The sequence below is a fragment of the Copadichromis virginalis genome, unplaced genomic scaffold, assembly GCF_057382275.1.
Source record: "Copadichromis virginalis isolate Kocher_CV1m ecotype Utaka unplaced genomic scaffold, C_Virginalis_male_GT1.1 unmapped_scaffold_1, whole genome shotgun sequence".
In the NCBI taxonomy this organism is placed as follows: domain Eukaryota; kingdom Metazoa; phylum Chordata; class Actinopteri; order Cichliformes; family Cichlidae; genus Copadichromis; species Copadichromis virginalis.
In genome coordinates, this window is record NW_028188589.1 from 7,594,179 (window position 1) to 7,616,600 (window position 22,422).

Here is a 22,422-nt window from a genome sequence, read left to right on the forward strand (position 1 = left end):
ACCAGCTGTCAGTTAGAAGGTAAGAGTTACTAGGTTAACAGAGGTTAGCAGTAACAGTACGGGGAAGTATATTGTGTTGTTCTTTTGTTGGTTTTTATTTTATCGTACTTTACTTTGTTATTTTGATTTTACCTGTTGTGAGTGCTTCCCGTAATTCTCCTTTTTCTTGCGCCGCTGCGGCCAGAGTTCACAACATTACATATTTTTGTATCTATAAACAGGAAGCTGACACTCTCCAGACTTTATCAAAGGTGTGAGCGTCACAGCAGAGGCCTTTGTGTCAACGTAGCTGAAGACAAAACACAGAAACACATGAAGGAGATTTTCCTGGCCTGGATTTTATACAAATATTCTGCAGTACATCAAAAATGAAAGAAAACCATTAGTCAACATATGAACATCACCTCTGAAGTTACAGAGCTTTGATTGGAGACACAGCTGAGCGTTTTGCATTTTGCATAATTAATTACATAATTAATTATGTAACCATAATTAAATGGTTACATCATCTTTAAAGTCCCCAGAGATCAGGAAAAGGGCCTGAGGGTGCTGTGTTTGGAGTCTGCTGGTTACAGTGTGCAGGACCTCACAGGCTGCTGCAGCGTTAGCAGAGGGCGGGACATACACAGCTATCATAATCACGTGTGTAAACTCTCGTGGTAGATAGTACGGTCTCATGCTAACCGCTAGCAGCTCAATGTCCTTACAGCATAGCGTCTCTTTGATAGAGAAATGCCCAGAGTTACACCATCTATCGTTCACAAACACAGCCAGACCCCCTCCTCCCTTCTTACCACTCTCCGCTGTTCTGTCATAAGAGGCTCAGCAGCTAAAGCAGCACACCTGGGTCTCCCAGCCTATTAAAAGCAGCCCTTTGCTTCACCTGCTTCACTAAACATTATTATTTTAAGCAGAGTGGTGTGATTTATGTAGGCATTGCTGTGTGACAGGATGACTTTTCTTGTACACCCACCAAATGAGGGCGCACATGCTTCCACGCCCACTGGTGACTGCACACATCCTTTCAAGGAAGCATTTCATTCATCCCTAACAAATGGAAGAAAACACTGTGCAGCGTGTTCAGGTTTGAACGTGGCCCTGGCCTCTCTCTGCATCCACCTGGCACATGCAACACACATCCACTCCCTGCTGAACTGCTTGTATTTGATGTGTTGAAGTTTTGGTAAAGTTTGAATAAATTCCACTTTATTTATAGGAACATTTCATCTGTGGACTCCTGCTTCCCCTCTCCTTGAGCCAGTTTGTGACGGGAACATGACATAAGAAAAGTAATTTATCCCTTTTTGATTCTGTGTATCTGGCGCTCATCCAGTGAGTTCACACTTGGCAGAAACAGACTGAATTTGTCTGGAGAACTTTGGCTTCAGCCAAGTTAGATAAACACACTGTGTCTCTGTCAAAACAGCAGTGTAGTTGTGGCACCCCTGTGAGGGAATGACCACATGAATATTATTTTGTGTAAAACACTCATGTAACGGGACATTTTTCATTGCTATATGTATTTATTTTCAGTTTCTTTAAGAGGATAGAAAATCCATGTAACAGGGATTCATTTTATGTTAGAAAGCAGTGAGGGCGGAACTTTGGTGCTTGCTCCGGGGTTTCGGGGAGCAGTAAGTGGAGCCCACCTTCCGCTGCTTCCTCAGACACGTTCTGGAGGAAAGCAGAGACGCATCGTGTCTTCCTTACTCTGCTCTTCACCTGCTTTTACAGGTCGGTACACGGTGCTCGCACCGAAAATGTTGTTTATTGTCACCATGGTTACCCACGTTAATGTGAATGGGAGAGTTAAGGCGGTCCGCCAAAGTTATTTATATGTAAACACGGGAGAAAACCAGAGGAGTGTCCCGCGCGACCGCACCGCGAGCCCGCTCGTTAGGTGGAGCGCTCGTGAAGCAGAGTCAGTGCGCTCCTATGCTCTGTGCAAACGTGTTGTAATGCTCCAATCAAATCAGTTCTGTGAGATGTGAATGTTAATAGTTCTGTTAAAGTGACTGAGTAGATTAGCTAGTGTAACACAAGCACTCTGAGCAACTCTGTGTAGCTAACAGAGGCATTCATGGGTTGATTCAACAAGCTGTGTTTCATGATGCACTAAATAGTGATTTTGCCAGTAAATTACTGGAGGGAACAAATGTAATGTATTTACCAATGCTGTTATTGAATAGAACTGTTTAGCCAGTAAGACACTGCAGAAGACAATGTGATGTGTTTATTGATATGATAAAAGGATGTAGCTGTTATGGAAAGAAGTGTGAACTTGAGAAACTGAACCAGTTAAAAAGAGTATATTTCACTGATGTTGTGAAATAAGTAAATGTAATTGATGTGAATGAGGAACCAGCTGAACAGTATATTGAAAGCTCATGTTTAGTGTTTTATAGCATTTATTTGTGTGAAATAAATCAGACTCAGACACGTTCTGGAGGAAAGCAGAGACGCATCGTGTCTTCCTTACTCTGCTCTTCACCTGCTTTTACAGGTAACATATTTGTCATCGAGGTCTTCATCCTTGGGACCCGTAACATAGTAACTTCTTCATTGTTATACTTCTATAGTTTTCCCATTTTGTGAGCTGTGGATGTGGAAAGTGTCTCAGTGACACATCCACATGAAAACGGCGTTACCTTCGTTCATTTGCACGTCAAATGAACGAGCTGTTTGGACTTTAACGTCACAGCTGATGCTTCGATACTCGAACTCAAGAGTTCAGCTTCCACTCAGAGGTACAAGTACACACAGCAAAGATAAACGTGTACACAAGGTTGAACCCACAAGTGCACAGCTCCAACCAGAGATGGGCAGTAATCCGATTACTTTTTTCAAGAAACGAGTAAAGTGAGGGATTACTATTGCAAAAAAGGTAATTAGATTACTGTTACTTTCCCGTAAGCACGCTGCGTTACTGCGTTACTAAAACCGCAGCTGTGTGCAGATGAACAATGGATAATCTATCGAGTGTGGAGAGAGTGTGAGCGTGCAGCGTTTAAAGCGTGGAAGCACTGACCTTACTTTGAGTTTGACTCTGTAAAAAGTGACAAAAACATTAGCATCCGCTGTTCACTGCGTGGGAAGACAACATGCTCACTCACTATGTGTTAATGGGCATGCTTATTTATAACTTTGATAAAATGTCATAAAAATAATTCCATGCCAGCTCACCATTGGTGATCAGGTAGTTTCTGTTCCAGTTACAGTCCCATAAATCATGAAGCTTGCTGCCAGAAAAGCTTCAAATCTCCTTTGAAAGCTGTTTGTGGTCTTGATTGTGGGAGCTTCAGTTGTCTGACTCCAGCTGCCACACAGTGCTCACTGATATCATTTGCAAAAACCCCAGTGTGACAATATTTATCAGTGAAGCAGAAATCAGGAAGTGACGACTTTTCTTTGAACATTTGCTAAGGCTAAGCTGTGCTTTCTACCACAGTTGGGAATTTCCTGGTTTACAACAAATTATTGTGTCAACACCGCATAAGATTTCAAACTACAGGAAAATCACTGGAGTTATAAGAGGCAGACAACGACACACACACCACATGCATGCTGTTGCTATTTATTGTGGATTAACCTGTCAAGGGCAAGAACAAAAGAATTCTGCCTCAAATACAGGAAATCATAGCTTTCCTGTATTTCCTCCATTGTTGGCATGCTGGTTAGTGCTGTTGCTCCACAGTAAGGTGGTCCTGGGCTAAATTATCCATGAATGTAAACGGCTGTGTGTTTCTATCTGATAGACTGGTGAGCTGTCCAGGGTGTACCCTGCCTGGTAACCTATCACTTCAGGGTTATTTCCCAGCCCTGCTGCAACCAGGATAGAGATAGGAGGATGGTAGTTGTTGTAGACCCATTCAATTTCAATTGAAGGATTAAAATGTTCCAGGAGCTCAACTTACTCCATCTGAACATGTTTCAATCGTGTTTTATGAACACAACATGCAGGTTTACTGAATATGAAAAGGTTGTGTTGATTTAACTCAGTTGTTTAAGTCAAAGGAGCTTGCAAAGAAGTTTCTGCCAAAGCAAAACCTTTGTGTGCAACCAGTGTCCACTATTGAATCAAGTAAATCCAACATGTTTTTGTCAGTGCAAAAGGAGTTACGGTGCCTGTATTCCTGCACAATATTGTCCCGGGAGGGAGGAAAACTTTCTGGTGAAGTTTTGGTTGATTTTTGGGTTTTGCTTGACACTAGGTTGATTTTATCAGTGAGGTTTGGATTGTTTTCTTTCTCTAAGAGAGAGAAAGATGGTTTTATGCTTGGACATGTTTGCAATGGGCCCCAGTATTTGTTACTTTATTAGTGTTTTATTGGTTGCGTTTGTTTGTGCTTTTGTTACAGTGCACTGAGATAAGAACATCTGAGAGGTGTGATCCACCGGTGGTGATATTTTGGTATTTTGTGAGTTCCCGATTTAACAAATCAGCTCTTTAATCCAGACCTGAGAGGTTGAACTTTAAAGCGCTATAAAATATTCTTACTGGAAACAGTGGCAAAGTGTTTTTCTCCATGATTATAATGGGCTTGGGAGAAATTCACTTGTATGTCACATTGATCACATGAGAAGCCCTGAGCCTAAAAGGATTGCAGCGAGTCAATCCAGTCCAAAAACAAGGAGCTGTTTTCCTTTAAAATGATGACGTCATCCTGCTGGTGATGGAGGCTCGAATAGGCTGCGCGTGAGACTCCATTATCAGCAATATCTGGTATGAATGTGTGTGGATGTATGCATGTGACTGGACTGTGACGGACTGACGACTAAAAGTTTAACTGACTTGATACTGAGACAAAAACGGTGCCGACTTTAGGATTAGTGAATGTCCACAACAATTCACCCAGCCTGTAGAAGAAGGGTGGAGGTTTTGTCTTGCTTTGTTTGTGCAGGAGCAGAAGGATGACAGAGACTAAAGGGGGAGGCTGTAGCTTCACATGAGTGTGAGCTGCAGACTGAACCCTTTGGTTGCTAATGTTGAGTCACTGATGTTTGCATTAAGAAAATTGTGTTTTATTAGCTGTGTTTTAATTAAGGTATCACATTATATTGTTGGGAATGTTAAATGCTAAAGTGAAGAAAAGCTTTGATTTCACTCATGACTGAACATGTTATTATTAACCATAGCAGGCCACTGTAAAGAGTCAATTAACTGTTATAGAGGAAAAAAGGCCAAAAACTCTGTGAATACCTATGAATAACAGGCAATGATAGACTTGTCACATTCAAAATAGAGATATGTAATAACAAACACGGGTCCGTGTCATTTAGGTTCTCCATTGAAATAGTCAATCATTTAGAAAAGTAGAATATATATATATATGTCTCAACGCTGTTTCTCAATAATATTAAAAACCTAAAAACTATTGTTGTGGAAGATAGAAGTCACTGTGACAGCCCTCTGACTGTGGAGGACGTTTGTAATCCTATTTCTGCACTTAAGGCCAACAAATCTCCCGGCACAGATGGTTTAACTGCAGAGTTTTATGAATCATTTTCTAATCTCCTGGCTCCGTTCTTACTGCAGCTTTTCATAGGAAGTGTAGAGAATAACATCCTCCCTCCTACTCTTACTCAGGGTCTCATAACACTTATTCCAAAGCCAAACAAAGACTTACTTCTTATTGATAATTGGAGACCCATCTGTCTGCTCAATGATGACTATGAGATTATGGCTTTAGTACTTGCTAACAGAATGAAAGAGTTCTTGGACACAATTATCGATGAGACACAATCAGGCTTTATGAGAAACAGACACCTTTCTAAGAACATGAGACTGGTTTTAGATCTACTTGATTACTCTGATTTGGTATCTGACTATAGCTTCATTCTCTTCCTGGATTTTTAAAAGGCTTTTGATACAATTGAACATCAATTTATTTTCCAGTCTTTGGAAAAATTTGGCATTTTTCTGTAAAGCTATCAAAACCTTGTACACGAATGGCAATAGCTCAATTAAAACGATTAAGACTCCACCCCGAGATTTGACCTGTTATACAAGGAATCAGCACAGCTGATAAGGAGCTCATCATCAGCCAGCTAGCTGATGACACCACACTCTTCTTGAAGAATGCAAATCAAATCCGTCCAGCCCTTAGTGTTATTAGTGATTTCTCTGAGGCATGTTAATACTTTTAGCTATTTTATATCCATAAATGTAAGCAGTGGGAAAAATCTGCTTTTCACAGGAACTTGGTAACAGCAATAAGAGAATACGTAGTTTATTACGGCGGGGAGTCTCTGGCTGGCTGGAGCGGCATCTAATAACCAACTCGCAAAACAAAATAAAAACAACACAACAAACAGATATTATGATACAGACTTATAATCTGCACCAATGTTTTTTCTAAATTCTATAAAGTGAGCGCGAGAGCCCTCGGTGCGCCTGCGCGCTGCTGAAGTCAAAGTAAACTTTATTGTCATCTCCGCTACAGACAGTCCAGCATATAGAGAGACGAGACGACGAGGCTGCAGTTACAGCGGTGCAAGTAAACAAACAATAAATATAAGAAGAGTAAGAAAATAAATCTACACTTTAGGACTCGGGGTAAAGGATCAATAACAATTTAAATTTATAATTTACAGTTTGATGATTTAAAGTCTCACACAACCCGTCAAAAGGGGCGGGGCCGGCTGCTTCCAAGTAGAGCACATTTCATTTATAATGATGTAAATCCAAGCCCATCATGGATTCACGATCTGAATCCTGGGTTGTGTGAAATCCCAGAAATCAACCTTAGACAAAGTGAATCTGTGAACTAAGGTGTAGGTCTGTTAGGTTAATTGTGCTGATCCTCGGGTTGGGGGATTTGTGTTTGTACTGGAGCGCAAAATTCAAACCAATGGAAGATGGACAACAAAAGTTCAAAGCCATCAGGTGCTCAGTTTATGTATTTATTTTTGGCCTACATCAGTAAGAAATGCCAAATTATATACACAAAGTTACAGGAATCACCACTCCTGTTATTCATGATGATTTCAGTAACATCACATAATAACATGTAACGTTATTATGTGATGTGCGTACTGTTAATGCTGATACTGTGGTGAAATTCTCTGCTTCTTTTGTGTATTCTGCATCTATTACGTCAGATTGTCTTACCCCTCATATGGTTGAGAATTTTGCCAATACCCTGTTAACTACATGTTCCTCCATCCTCGACACTGTGGCACCTATTAAAATGAAGCGCCCCAGAACTTACTCACAATGCTGGTTAAGTGACTCTGTTCGCGCTCTACGACGTGCGTGTCGGCGGGATGAGAGAAGGTGGAGGAAAGATAAACTCCAGGCATCTTACGACATCCTACGTACTAGTCGCTTGAAGTTTCAAACTGCTGCCAAAATGGCTAAAGCAGCTTTTCTTTCAAAAATTATCTCTACCAATGGTAACAATCCTCGAATTTTATTTAAAATTTTTAACTCTGTGGTCAACCCCTGCCCCACTATGCCGCTGCCGTGCTCCACGGTTCTTTGCGAACAATTTTTAAATTATTTTTTAGATAAAGTCTCATCTCTTAAATCTGCTCTTCCTTTAATGACAGGCCCTGCGTTTACCCCTGACTGTTCCTCTTCCTTCTATCAGTTTGAACCCGTTTCACTCCCTACTCTTAAGCGTCTGGTTGAACAAATGAACAATACTAATCTCGTATATGATGTTCTTCCATCTCGTATAGTTAAGGACTGTTTTAGTGCAATTGGACCTAGTATATTGTCCCTTTTGAAGTCTTCTTTGCTCTCTGGTTGCGTACCATCAGCCTTTAAACATGCTATAATTCAGCCTGTTCTTAAAAAAAGGAACCTCGATTATAATGATTATGCGAACTATAGGCCGATTTCCAAGCTTCCGTTCTTGGCCAAAATTCTTGAGAAGATAGTGTTGCTTCAACTCCAGGCCTACCTGGATGAGAATAGCATTAATGATAAATTCCAATCGGCCTTCAAACCACATCATAGCACTGAGTCAGCGCTGCTCCGAGTTCTCAATGACCTTCTACTAATGGCTGATAATGGGCGCTCCTCGGTCCTAGTGCTATTGGATTTATCGTCGGCTTTCGATATGGTTGATCATAAAATCCTATTGGCGAGACTTGAGCACGCTGTAGGCATCAAGGGTGTTGCCTTGGATTGGTTTAAATCATACTTGTCCAATCGGCTCTCCTCGGTTCACTTGGCCACTTCCTCTTCCTCCGCTGTACCTGTCTGTTGTGGTGTCCCTCAGGGATCTGTGTTAGGCCCTACTCTGTTCTCATTGTACATGCTTCCATTAAGCGCTATCTTTGAGAAATATCACATCGCTTTTCATTATTATGCTGATGACATTCAGATCTACTTTGAGTTAAATGATGACCTAGCTTTGTCCTTGAATAGTTTTCGAGAGTGCATGTGTGAGGTCAGGCAATGGCTCCTGGCAAATACTCTTATCCTTAATGATAAGAAAACTGAAATTGTGGTCTTTGGCAGTGACGTCCTTCGTGCCAAACTTCGTGATGCTTTTGGTTTTCTCACTAGCTCCTTTTCCGACACTGTTAGGAATTTGGGCGTGTTACTTGACAGCTCATTTAAACTTGATAGACAAGTGTCTGCTGTTGTTAGATCGAGTTTATACCAACTCCGCCTTATTTCTAAGGCCAGGCAGTACATCCCGCATAAAGACCTGGAAAAACTCATCCATGCCTTTGTAACTTCGAGGCTGGATTACTGCAATTCACTCTATTTTGGACTCCACTCTCCCTCCTCCATAGTTTACAGACAGTCCAAAATGCTGCTGCAGGCATTCTAACCAAAACTAAGAAGTTTGCCCACATTACTCCCGTCCTAGCTGATTTGCACTGGTTTCCTGTGAAATACCGTATCCAATTTAAAATTCTGCTGTTTACTTTTAAAATCACTAATAACACAGCACCGAGCTATCTTAAGGAACTCTTAAGCTTATATGTTCCTGCTAGGGCTTTAAGATCATCCTCACAGTTACTGTTGGTGCGGCCTAGATCTCGGCTGAAGTCTAGAGGTGATCGAGCGTTTGCCCTGGCCGCACCAGAGTTGTGGAACAACCTTCCCATTGGCATTCGGGCGTCTGACTCTATTCAATCTTTTAAATCACGGCTTAAAACGTATTTGTTTAATCTTGCGTTTTCTACCGGTTAAATGCTGGCCTTGTCTGCAGTGATTTATTTTACTAATTTTCCTATCTTGCTTTTTATTTGCACTGTGTATGTCTTATCCCCATTGTGTGTTGATGGCACAGTTATATTGTGCTATAGCTATGTGCTATAGTTATATTTTTTCTATTGGTGGCTTTTTCCTGTGAACATAATTCTACACTTTTATTTTTATGACTCTGATTATACTTGTGTTAATTTGTTCTACGTTAAGCACTTTGGCATGCCGTTGGTTTTTAAATGTGCTCTATAAATAAAGATTGTTGTTGTTGTTGTCCTGTAAGCACAGTCTGCCTGTGTCTTTTCTCTGCAAATGAACATTTTCAGCCAATATAGGTAATGCATCAACATGGCTGCCGTGGCTAAGTTAGGAATATTTATAATGTCATTTCCAAAACTTGCATATGATCTGCAATTTGTAGCAGATCTACTGACTGTCACAGAGCAGCTGGAGCAGTCTCAAATGCAGGTCAGTCCACTGCTGCCCCCTGTGGCCAAGTGCCATAGCTACTGTTGGATGAACTCGTGACACATGTGCACCTGTTTCTATGAACACATTGAGTCTGAGTGGCTGCACTTACACTGGTGCATTCAAACATATTGAAAGATGCCAGCAATGTGGATTGTCAAGACTCAAACTAACCATAATCGATGCCCTGGCTCTCTCTCTCTTGCTCTTCAATCTCTCTCTCTTGCTCTTCCATCTCTCTCTCTTGCTCTTCCATCTCTCTCTCTTGCTCTTCCATCTCTCTCTCCTGCTCTTCCATCTCTCTCTCTTGCTCTTCCATCTCTCTCTCTTGCTCTTCCATCTCTCTCTCCTGCTCTTCCATCTCTCTCTCTTGCTCTTTTATTTCTCTCTCTTGCTTGCTCTCTCTCTTCCTTTTCCTAAATCCCTCGTTTTGCACAGTCCCTGACGTGCTCGCCGTTGTTTTTTCCCTGCTAATTTTAGCATCACACGGCACAGCTTCTGTATCACGTGGTATAAGGCTCCGCCCTTGTCATTTGTTGAGCAGGAAGAGTGAGCGCTTGTTTTCATGCAGAGTACGTCCCGGATCAAAATGTGAAGTTTTACAAATCACCACTTCTTTAGTGAATATCATTTCAGTCTCAGACAATCTCGTTTCTCTTACAGAGGTTGAATGCACCTTCTGCGGATGGCGGTACCACACAGTGTGCGTGGACTTCCCCTGCACAGAAGGCAACTACAAATGCTGTGAATGCTAAATAAACAGAAACAAATGATCCCTGTTGTCTTTGCTTGATGATTGGTTTGAGTCTTGACAATCCACGTTGCTGGCGTTGCATCTTTCAATGCCAGCAATGGCAGGTATCAGTGCTCAAACCTTTTGTGTTTGTTTCCAACAAGTTGCCCACCTCGGGAAACAAAAATGTGTTCTTTTACTTGTCAGATGAACATATGAGACACTTTGACTCTTCAGTGCAGTGTGGAGCCTAACAAAGATCTGTTTTGTGTCCCAGCTGATCAGCAGGAGGAGGAGAGTCTGACGGAGCAGCAGAGGAACATTTTCAGCTACTTGGACTCAGCTCAGCCACTACAGAGGAAACAATGAGCTCAACACAGAAGGTGACAGACAGAGCAGGACCATATGACCAAAGATATTTATCACCATATACATTTGAACATTTGCCATAACGATGTAGCTGACGATAGAATTGACACCAGACAAAATACTTTACAGCTGCACAACTTTATTAAAAAGCCATCAATGTATTTTCACTGAAACAAGCAGCTGTTGTTTATGTGCATTAAAGTTATATAAAAATGTAACAGTGCAAATGCAAATTCCTCGCTGACAGTTCAACCAAAAGGCGTTTCCAGTGGAAACTGGCCGACACATCCTGAGCATAACCATGTATAATATCCACTAAACTTCAGAAGAGGTTATACAGTCGTGGCCAAAAGGTTTGAGAATTGCATAAATATTGGAACCTGGAGAAGTTGCTGCTTAAGTTTTTATAATAGCATTTTGCCTGCACTCCAGAATGTTATGAGGAGTGATCAGATGAACTGCATCGTCCTTCTTTGCCATGAAAACGAACTTAATCCCCAAAAAGCCTTACCGCTGCATTTCATTGCTGTCATCAAAGGACCTGCTGAGACCATTTCAGTGATCGTCTTCTTAACTCAGGTGAGAATGTTGGCGAGCACGAGGCTGGAGATCATCATGGCTGTATCCCGATTCAGGTTCTGCAGCTTTAAAGTCCTCAAGGGCCGCGTACTCAAAGACCGCTAAGGCCGAAGTGCGAGGCTCGTAGGCTCGTGAAATGGGACGTCTAGCCTCCGTCGCGCTGCCCAGGTTGCCTAGCAACCATGATACTAACAGCTGGAAACGTTTCATACAGCTTTGTTTGACAGAAATGAAGGAGAACATATTTAGTTCATTTGTTTCTACATGAGCTCTGTGTGATTTGATGAGTATCTGAGGCTGAGACCACAGGACTGTGAAACATGATTGTTGGGCTTCATTTCTGTGCTGAACAGTCGTTTAAGATTAGCTGTAAATAACAATTAGCTGATGTTGTTCATGAGACTAAAGTCAGTGTAAATATGATATGGCCAATATTATAGTTATCATATTAATCACTTCACTCACAGACAAGTATCTGTGACAGTGTGTATACAGATGTATCATATCTATGTATCATGTCTCAGTTATGTGTGCCTTTACTGTATTTAACACACACATAAGGCGCACTGGATCATAGGGCGCATACAAGTACCGTATGCGTATTTAAAAATAAAGCGGGAGCAAACCTGAGTTCGGTACTCACATTTTTATTACCAGTTATCGTCATCATCAACAACACACAAGCATACAAGTGTGCGTATTTAAAAATAAAGCAGGAGCAAAACAAAGTTTGGTACTCACATTTTTATCATCAATCAAACCCATCGAAGTCCTCATCCTCTGTGTCTGAATTGAACAGCTGCGCTAAATCTCCATCACACATGCCAGGTTCACTTTCTTCACTGTCAGTCACTTTCCGTGCCGTGCGGCTCCTCGGAAACGATGCCGGCTTTTGCGAAAGCTCGAACAACAGAGCCAGCAGCCATGTTAGCCCAAGCATCTACAATCCATTGGCAAATTGTGGCGTAACTCGCCCGGCGCTGCCTTCCACTCTTGGTGAAACTGTGGTCTCCATCGGTCATCCATCGCTCCCAGGCCGCTCGCAGCCTTACTTTGAACGGGCGGTTCACACCGATGTCCAGCGGTTGGAGTTCCTTTGTCAGGCCTCCCGGAATGACAGCAAGCTCACAGTTCATTTGTTTCACTAGTTTTTTCACATCGGCTGTGAGATGGGCACGCATAGAGTCACAGATCAACAGCGATGGTGATGCGTGGAAAAAAACCACCTGGTCTCCTTACATACACCTCCCTCAGCCAGTCTTTCATCATTTCCTCATCCATCCAGCCCTTTTCATTTGCCTTAATGATGATTCCTGCTGGAAACTTCTCTTTAGGCAAAGTCTTTCGCTTAAAAATCACCATAGGCGGCAGTTTCTGTCCATTAGCATGGCAGCCAAGCACAACAGTAAAAGAAGACTTTTCATACCCCGTTGTGCGTATCGCTACCGTGCTGGTCCCCTTCTTCTCCACAGTGTGACTCACCGGGATGTCAAAAGTGAGCGGGACCTCGTCCATGTTTGTGATGTGGCTGGGCTGGATGTTTTTGTCGCCGATGTGTTTGCTGCAGTAGGAGCAGAAGATGGCCAGCTTTTCCTTATAATCCGCTGGAAGTTGCTGCGCTACCGTAGTCCTGGTCCGGATGGAAAAATGGCACCGTTTCATCAAACGAAAGCACCAAGACGGGCCTCCTTGGAAATGTTCAATGTTCATCTCTTCAGCTAGTGAAACTGCTTTTAGCCGAATGGTGACCGTCGAAACGCTTCTCCCGCTCGTTCTTTGCTCGATGATCCACCGCTCGAGTCTTTCCTCCAACTCGGGCCTCCTCGCCTTATGTCCGCGGAAACTCAGCTGCGTTTTCTTGACCTGCCGGAGCTTGTTTTCTAGCTTCCTCCATTTGCAAACCATCGATTTGTTAATCTTAAATTCTCTCGCCGCTGCTCGATTTCCATGTTCCTCCGCGTAGCTGATGGCCTTCAGTTTAAACTGTGCTTCGCAAGCGTGTCTCTTTGGCATTTTCAGGGTTGTTAAAACAACGATGTTCTGCATAATGCACATACCTGTTCTTTTATACAGGTATAAAAGAACAGGTATAGGGCGCACTGCGCTATAGTAGGGCGCACTGCGCTATAGGGCGCGCCGTACTTTTTGAAGAAAATCTAAGACTTTTGGCCTTATGGTCGTGAAAATACGGTATGTGTAAAAAGCAAACGTAGGAGCTGTGATAACTGTCTTCTTTTTTTTTTTTTTTTTTTTGTCCCGTTTGGATCTATAGCCATCAGAATTGTTGTCTTGAGGCCAAGAAAGATGCCAAGCGGATTTATTTTACCAAGTGGATCATCATTGAATTAAGATGGCGCCGGTGAGGTCGGCTGCCGTCACGACTGCTCCGACCACTTTTTCTTTGTCTTTGTTTTTTTAAGTTAGTTTTCAGTGTTTCTAAATCGGCAAAATCATCACCATTGGGTACATTAGGTATGACAGTGACACTCTTGTTTCTATTGGTTTACAATGTACTCACAATTCGAAGTTTTTAACTCCGGATCCGAGCTGGCCGAGTGAGATCTCGAGGGAGAACAAAGGGAAGCGGCGGCGGCCTAGAGGGAAGCGAGCCGGCGTCAGGAACAGGCTGAGAGCTCGTGCACACCGCACACCTCTGCCTAGCATCCTGCTCGCCAACGTCCAGTCACTGGAGAACAAGCTTGACGACCTCAGGGCCAGGATAAAGTTCCAGAGAGACATTCGGGACTGCAATCTCCTCTGCTTCACCGAGACATGGCTGAACCCAGAGGTGCCGGACCACGCCATCCAGCCGGCCGAGTTCTTCTCGGTTCACTGCATGGACAGGATACGGGACTCGGGGAAGTCAAGGGGAGGCGGCGTGTGTTTAATGGTGAACAACAACTGGTGCAACAGTGCGAACGTTGTTCCTCTCACACGCTCCTGCACACCAAATCTGGAACTACTGTCCATCATGTGTCGTCCTTTTTATCTACCTCGGGAATTTACATCGGTCATCGTAAGTGCCGTTTATATTCCACCACAAGCGGACACGGTCACCGCCTTATGCGAGCTGCATGAGGCACTCACACAGCACCAGACACAACACCGGGACGCTGCGCTTATTGTGACGGGGGACTTTAATAGCGCCAACCTCAAACGCGCAGCGCCGAACTTTTATCAACACATCACCTGCCCCACCAGGGGTGAAAGGACACTGGACCACTGCTACACTACGGTCAAGGACGGCTACAAGGCACAATCCCGCCCCCCGTTTGGCAAATCTGATCACGCCGCCATCTTCCTCATGCCAAAATACAAACAAAGGCTGAAACAGGAAGTTCCGGTTCAGAGGAAGGTCGCGCGCTGGACGGATCAATCGGTGGCCGCGTTACAGGACGCACTCGATGACGCAGACTGGGGCATGTTCAGAAACAACTCCGACGATGACGTCAACGTGTTTACGGAAGCGGTTGTGGGATTCATCGGGAAACTAGCGGATGATACCGTGGAGACAAAGACTATCACAACGTTTCCCAACCAGAAGCCGTGGGTGGATAAAACCATCCGCGACGCTCTGAGATCCCGCACCGCTGCCTACAACACGGGACTCATGACGGGGGACATGGACCCGTACAAAGCCGCGTCATATAACGTGCGGAGGGCGGTGAAAGAGGCGAAGCAGCGCTACGGGAGGAAACTAGAGTCACAACTCCAACAGAGTGACTCTAGGAGCCTGTGGCGGGGACTAAGGACAATAACGGACTATAAAGCACCAACAACCGGTATGACGAACGCGGCCGTGACTCTGGCAGACGAGCTGAACACTTTCTATGCTCGCTTCGAGGCTGCAGCTAAGGTCTCCAACAATGCTTGTGTTAGCGGCGCTAACGGCTGCAGACAGGAAGATACTGCCAGCACCGGAAACGTGCTCGTCATCTCCGAGCATGAAGTAGGGAGAGCCTTCAAGAGAGTGAACACCAGGAAAGCAGCAGGACCAGACGGCATCCCAGGTCGTATCCTCAGAGACTGCGCATACCAGCTAGCTCCTGTGTTCACTGAGATATTCAACATCTCTTTATCTCAGTCGGTGATCCCCACATGCTTCAAAGAGTCCATCATTGTTCCTGTCCCGAAGAAACCCCACCCTGCTTCTCTCAATGACTATCGCCCTGTAGCCCTCACCTCAGTAGTGATGAAGTGCTTTGAACGCCTGGTCAGAGACTTCATCATTTCTTCACTACCAGACACACTGGACCCACTACAGTTCGCTTACCGTCCAAATCGTTCCACAGACGATGCCATCTCTCATCTCCTCCACACATCACTCACTCACTTGGACACTAGAAGGGGGAATTATGTTAAAATGCTCTTCATAGACTACAGCTCTGCATTTAACACCATAATTCCCTCCACACTCACCACCAAGCTGGAGCATCTGGGACTCAGCTCATCTATGTGTCAGTGGATCTCCAACTTCCTAACTGGCAGACCACAGGCAGTAAGGATGGGCGGACATGTCTCAGCCTCCACCACTCTCAGCACTGGAGCCCCCCAGGGGTGTGTTCTGAGCCCCCTGCTGTACTCTTTGTACACATATGACTGTGTGGCCACTACCAGCTCCACCACCATCATCAAGTTTGCTGACGACACCGTCGTGGTGGGCCTGATCTCTGATAACAACGAAACGGCCTACCTGAAGGAGATTAGGAATCTGGAGAACTGGTGCCAGAGGAACAACCTCCTTCTAAACGTCAGTAAGACAAAGGAGCTGATAGTGGACTTCAGCACTAAGCAGGAGAGGAACTACCAGACCCCCGTCATCAACGAGTGCCCAGTGGAGAGAGTGGACAGCTTCAAATACCTCGGAGTTCACATCACGCAGGACCTGTCATGGTCCTGTCACATCAACACCGTGGTGAAAAAGGCCCGACAGCGTCTCTACCACCTCAGACGCTTGAGAGACTTCCAACTGCCCTCCAAGGTGCTCAGGAACTTTTACTCGTGCACCATAGAGAGCATCCTGGCGGGAAACATCTTAACCTGGTTCGGGAACAGCACCATGCAGGACAGACGAGCTCTACAGAGGGTTGTGCGGTCAGCTGAGCGCACCATCCGCTCCGAGCTCCCTGACCTGCACTCAATCTACAGCAGGCGGTGCTGGACCAAGGCCAGGAAGATCGTGAAGGACCTCAGCCATCCCAACAACAGACTGTTCTCTCTGTTGAGGTCAGGAAAGCGATTCCGCTCCCTGAAGACCAACACAGAGAGACTGAGGAGGAGCTTCTTCCCGCAGGCGATACGGTTTCTCAATCACACCACCACACAGTACTGACCCACACATACAGTTCTTACACACACTGGACTTTCTGGACTTTGGTTTTGCACAACACTGGTCACTATATTCTTCATTTCCGGTTAATACTTGTACAGCTGCTGTTATTGTGTATATATTTATTTATATTTAGATTTCTTCATACATTCTTATATAGTTCTATATTGTGTATTGTGTATTTTGTTGTACAGTTATTTTATTTTCAACTTTAATTTATATATTTTATCTTATTCTTCCCAGTTAAATTTACCCTTCATTCTAATTTGTGTTGTACAGTTATTTCATTTTTAACCTTAATTTATATTTTATTCCTTCCTAGTTAAATTTACCCTTTTTAATTTTTCATATTTATTTCCTATCTTATTCATAGCCTTTTCCTTTTTTGTTCTCTTTAGGTCACAAGCAGTTGTCCAAGCATTTCACTACATATCGTACTGTGTATGACTGTGTACGTGACAAATAAAATTTGAATTTGAATTTCATGGCCTTGCCATATTGGTCCATTTGATTGATCTTTATTATAATTATGAATTTATTTTATTTTCAGTTGCAAACGGGACAGACATAACTGTGGGATAGGACAGGGGGAAAGAATGAAAGAAAGAGGGGGAGAGAAAGAAAGAAAACCAAAGGGGAGAAGAGACGGTGAGAAGGGGGGGAAGAGAGAAAAAAAACAAACAAAAAACAAACAAAAAAAACTCCTGGGTCACCTGTATGGAGAAAAAAAAAACAGAGGAGACAGCAAACAACAAAGAGCAACATAATAATAGAAAAAAAAAGCACCATCACAATAAACTAGCTAGCAGTAGATATCAGTAGATACTAAATAATAAACGATATTGTGCAACACTCAAGATAGACAGCGCACAGTGTGCTTTGAGGCAGCAGCCAAGAAAGCTGTAGTCCGCGTCTGTGAATACCTGTGTGTACACCTGTGTGCATACCTGTGTGGATCAGCATGCTTGCATTCCAAAGGTTTCTCCATGTAATGATCTGCTAGGGAGTGTGGGGAGCCACAGCCCTGTCCTTTATGGTATCAAGCAGGTATGGAGGAGATCAAAACTCCAGACATCCAGAGGCCCCCAGAACACAAGAGACCAAGGAAGACCCACAGAGGGGCAGCCGCGCCACTGTCCCAGTAAGAGCTAAGGAGAGTCCCAGATGAGGGCTCACTCAGCAGCCGCGGAGCAGAAGCCAGGGGGAGTTGCAGTGACGCGCCCGTGAGCTCCGCCGGCAGCCAGCTGTGCCTGAGTGACTGAGCCCCAGGCCGAGAGGCCGGGGGCACCCCACCTCTGAAATGGCCCGAGCGAGCCCCAATAAGCGGCCGCCAAGGAGTGAGCCGGTGTGTACCCGGACGCCCACCCCCAGATACAAAGAACCACCAACACACCGACACCCGAGGGAGTCTGCCACCGGCAGGGGAAGTGGAGTGATAACTGTGGTGTGATAACTGTGTCTGATAGAATGAAGAGTAGACTGATATATGAAATATTCCTTTATTGGGTGAGAAAATCAGACCATGTCATAACTGCTGTAAGTCACACAGAATAGATATCAGAGCCTTAAACAGGCTGACTTCTGCTAAATGGGTCAAACTGGGCAGAAAGTCTACAAACACATAACATCCTTATAGAATATGATGTAACACTATAGATCAACTTAGCTCAGAATATATAAAGCATATAAACAGTTACAGCAATATGATGCAACAAACACAGCAGCTACTGATCCAAAACACTCAAAGCTTCATAGAACTGAAACCAACATTTATTTTTAGCTCCATCCTGCTGCTGATACAGACTTTAGGTTTCTGAACATTAAACTTGTTGCTGCCTTTCATAGTGTGTAACTTGAAGGCCCTGAGTACTTTCTCCCACACTGGAAACACTGGGATGATCACATTATTTGAACATTACCTAATAAGACTGATTCAGCACAGACAGTTATGTTAAACTTTCCTAGCAGTCCTTCACAAACAGGGAACAGTCTGTCTATTCCCTCCATCTGTCAGCAGCTGCTGGCTCTTCCTCCTCCTCTTCCTCACACACTGCTGAGTTTGTCCTGGTGGATCATCAGGGGTGCAAAGCCTCACAGATGATGTGCAGCAGTGGCTCCCTCAGTCTGTCCTCACTCTGGACACTTGCAGTCGTCACACATGGAAATCAAATGTGTGATAAGCTGCAGGATTCAAACACAAGTGTAACTTATAAACACATGTTCATACTTTTATTCCACAATCAGAGAGAAAGAAACAGAGAGAGAGTGCAGGACAGACAGACAGGTGACAGTCTCAGGTGTACACACTGCTACACAACAGCACCAGAGAAGCAGGATTTAGTGTTTGTGTTATTACGAGTGTAAACAAGAAGAGTTCCAGATGGTGCAGTGGACACATGTGTGACTGCTGTGATTAAAGCATCTTTCTTTCAGCTTAACGAGTGAACCGTCAGCTCGTTCAAACACACGTTAAAGTGCGTTTGGCTCGACACCAGCGAACAGAGGCAGCAATATAACACAGCTAACATTAACAGTGCAGTGAATCCTGCTTGTGCCGTGATGTTCAGGACTGCAAACCGAGCAGCATCACTGACTTTCAGCTTGTTGTGTTTGTGGATATATGACTGACTTTAATTATCCACAAAATCATCACATTCTCTGTTAGATGAAGGTCGACTATTGAACGGCGTATATTTTAAAGGCTTTAAAACCAAGTTAACGCTGAAAGTACAAACATCACTAATGTCACATAACTCTGCCGACAAGGCATAGCTATGGCTATGAAATGCTCTTTGTGTATCACTTCTTCATTATGAAAGATGTCATTAATGCACTAGTAATGTCTCATCTGGAGTATTGTTCAATCATTTGGTCAGCAGCTAATAAGACAGATCTTAACAGACTTCAGTTAGTCCAGAATAAGGCGTCCAGATTAGTGTGAAGATGTTCATACTATACTAATATTGATAAAATGCATAATAACCTTTCTTGGCTTCCTGTACAGGCTAAAATATTCTATGGCTTACTTGTAGTTCTAAAGAAAGCAATTCTGTTAAACACACCACATTTATTCTGCTCAGCTGCAGTATCCAGATGAAATACATCATCATATTACACAGTTTTCAACAAACTGCAACTTAGTAAATGCTCGAGTTAAAAGTAACGTTTTGTAAAACTGTTACATTTAGAGCAACTTTTAAGTGGAATAAGTTGCCTTAAAAAATTAGAGAATTATTCAAAACTTCAATGAACACTTAAAAGCCGATTTACAGAGCTTTTAGTTGTTGTAAATATTGTAAGACATGATTTGTTTTTGAAATTTGTGTAATGTGCCTCAATGTTATTGATATTATTATTATTATTATTGATTGCTTATATTTGAACAATTGTGAAACCTCACTGTGGATGTAAGAGTGAAATTATGTGGATATCTTGAATCCACTTTATTGTGTAATATTTTATGTGAGTATTTGACGGAAGACGAGCAACATCTGTTGTGGAAGCTAACGGGGTTCCTTTAGAATAAACAAACATAGGATTTATTATCACTGAATAATTCTGTATAAATCTATACAAATTATAGAAATATGTAATAGGAAACAACAAAATAATCTAAATTATAAAATAGTGTGTGTGTGTGTGTGTGTGTGTGTGTGTGTGTGTGTGTACAATCAGGAGGGATGGGCATGATTTTAGTGTTTGAACAGTCATGAATTATCTTTAACAGCAGGTTGGATGTAATGTGTTAGAACTACCAGCAGGTGGGGATAAGAGACCTTTAAGGTGTTTGGTGCCACGCTCCACCTTCAGGTTTAAAACTAGTGTTAATGGAGTTTGAAGGTTGAGTTTGTTCCACGACTGCATTTCACTCACTGCCTCTGTTTGTATCTCTGTCACTGCAGGACCAACATGGAGCCAGAAGTCAGCGCTCTCAGGAGGCCGACAAACCCCACAGAAGAAAGGGAGAGAAAAAACACACCTGTGACGAGTGTGGGAAGGGTTTTACTGTGAGGGCTAATCTAAAACGGCATCAGGTCATCCACACTGGTGAGAGACCGTTCAGCTGTGACTTGTGTGGGAAGGGTTTTACTGTGAGGGCTTCACTAAAACAGCATCAGGTCATCCACAGAGGAGTTAAAGCGTACAGCTGTGATCAGTGTGGCAGAGCTTTTACTCGCAGTAGCCACTTACAGAGGCATCTAGTTACCCACTCTGGAATTAAGGCATACAGCTGTGACATCTGTGGAAAAACTTTCAGCCAGAGAGGGTACCGAAATACACACCTACGCATTCACACCAGACATGATGTGTACTGCTGTGAACAGTGTGGCAAAGAGTTTACAACAGACGCACACTTACAACAGCACATGTTTACCCACACTGAGGAGAGACCTTATCAATGTGACCTGTGTGAGAAGACTTTTAAATCTCCACATCACCTGAGACAACACCAACAGATCCACACCAGAAAGAGACTCTACAAGTGCAGCTACTGTGAGGTATGTATTTATATTGTTATCTTGTCATTTTAGCCTGACTGTTTGGAACAACTCTGCTCATTAAACTGTGTTAGCATGTTAGCAATTCTACTGCATGGAAAAGCAGCTCTGAGTGATTATTCAGATTTTCCTTTCAGTTATGATTTTAGTATTACTGTAGTATTATGGTGGTAGTATTGTAGTTATTGCAGCCCAGTAAACTGAGTGTGTTAACTGAAACAGTCAAATGTAGTTGGACGTCTGCAGAGATGCTCTTTATTTCAGGCGACGTTCAGGATACAAATGTTGAAGGACTGACTTACACTGTCTTTGTTTAGAAGCAGAGCGACACAGATGGATCCAGTTCTCAACCCTGTCATCACTGTGGTGGTGGGAAAGACTTTCATTGTGACCTCTGTGGAAAAACTTTCAGTTGGCAAAATACCCTAAAAGTACATCAACGTAGACACACTGGAGACAAACTGAAATACTGCAAAGAATGTGGGAGAAGCTTCACCACAACAAGAGATTTAAAACGACATGAACTGATTCACAGTGGGGTTAAAAAGCACCTCTGTGATCAGTGTGGGTCATCCTTCACCACTGAAGGTCAGCTTAAATCACACAAAGGAGTCCACACAGGAGAGAAACCACACAAGTGCAGACACTGTGAGAGAAGCTTCTCACAGTCAGGTAATCGTAACATTCATGAACGTGCACACATTGAAGGAAACTACAGCTGTGACCAGTGTGACAAGAGCTTCAGGAATCTCAGTTCATACTCTGCACACAAACGATCCCACGTTACTAATAAACTGTTTCACTGTTACCAATGTGCCCAAACATTCACCTCATTGTCTGCTCTGTGCAAACATCAGCGCGATCACTCAGGGCTGAAATCACTCCCATCACTGGATCACAGTGAATCTGAAGACACAGAAAGATCCTCTGGTTTCTGTGTCAGACTCAAAAAGCTTGAGATCAGGCTCCACAGAGTTCAGATAGAATCATTTAAACTTGTGTTGAACTGAACTGGTTGCTGGGCTGAACTTCTACATAATACAGATCTACATGGGATCTTCTTTTCTGTTTTTTACTGAGTCAGTTTTGTCCTTTTTTCTCTGTCCTGGTTTTGCTCGTCTGTAAATGATTGAAACTCAGTCAAATAGTTCATTGTTCTCCAGCAAAACGTTTTGGAAACTCATGTTTAACCTTTAAAACTCTGACATGTTTTAGCACACAAGGCTTCATCGGGGAGTTCACTCATGATTGGACCATGAGAACAAAGGTTTTTAGT

At 43.3% G+C, this 22,422-nt stretch overlaps 1 long non-coding RNA gene across 1 annotated transcript; it reads left to right on the plus strand.

Moving 5' to 3' along the window:
- Positions 1–2,443: 2,443 nt before the first annotated feature.
- Positions 2,444–20,785, plus strand: LOC146679714 (uncharacterized). The gene is made up of 3 exons (XR_014918516.1): positions 2,444–2,503; positions 10,648–10,753; positions 20,550–20,785. It is a non-coding gene; the product is annotated as an uncharacterized LOC146679714 (long non-coding RNA).
- Positions 20,786–22,422: the final 1,637 nt, after the last annotated feature.